This window comes from Mastomys coucha, unplaced genomic scaffold (assembly GCF_008632895.1).
Source record: "Mastomys coucha isolate ucsf_1 unplaced genomic scaffold, UCSF_Mcou_1 pScaffold15, whole genome shotgun sequence".
Lineage (NCBI taxonomy): Eukaryota > Metazoa > Chordata > Mammalia > Rodentia > Muridae > Mastomys > Mastomys coucha.
The window spans coordinates 76,788,714-76,789,157 of NW_022196897.1; the positions used below are offsets into that span (position 1 = coordinate 76,788,714).

At 36.3% G+C, this 444-nt stretch overlaps 1 protein-coding gene across 1 annotated transcript in view; it reads left to right on the forward strand.

The window, feature by feature from the left end:
- The window catches only part of Nup160 (nucleoporin 160), a 31,523-nt gene that overhangs the window by 449 nt on the left and 30,630 nt on the right, over positions 1–444 (forward strand). The gene's annotated exons all lie outside the window — the stretch shown is intronic.

Sequence of the window (444 nt, forward strand, 5' to 3'; positions counted from 1 at the left end):
GCTCGCATTGTATGTACAGTTGGGATTTAAGAAAAAACATTTTAAATATAGATTATAAACATGGGCAGTAGATAAAGAGAGATGCTTAGAAAGAAAGACACCCAAGGGTACGAGTATGGGGTTTTCTAAGAGAGGGCTGCTAGTTACCATTTGGTTCCTTTTATTCAGTGCTCAACCCAACCCATGGGATGGTCCCAGCTACAGTCAAGATGGACCACCCCTCTTCAGTTAAATCTGGCTTTTATTTTCTTTAGTTTAACTTTTTTATGAACCCATGGTATATTTCCATGATTCTAAATCTCAAGCTAACAAAATGAATCATCATATAAATAGAAATAAACATAACAGAATGCACTTAGACTGTCTGTGAAGCAGATTATTGTTACTAACCTCTGCTTATTTAGTATTGTAGAATTTTTGCAGGTCAGCTCCTACTCTCTCTAG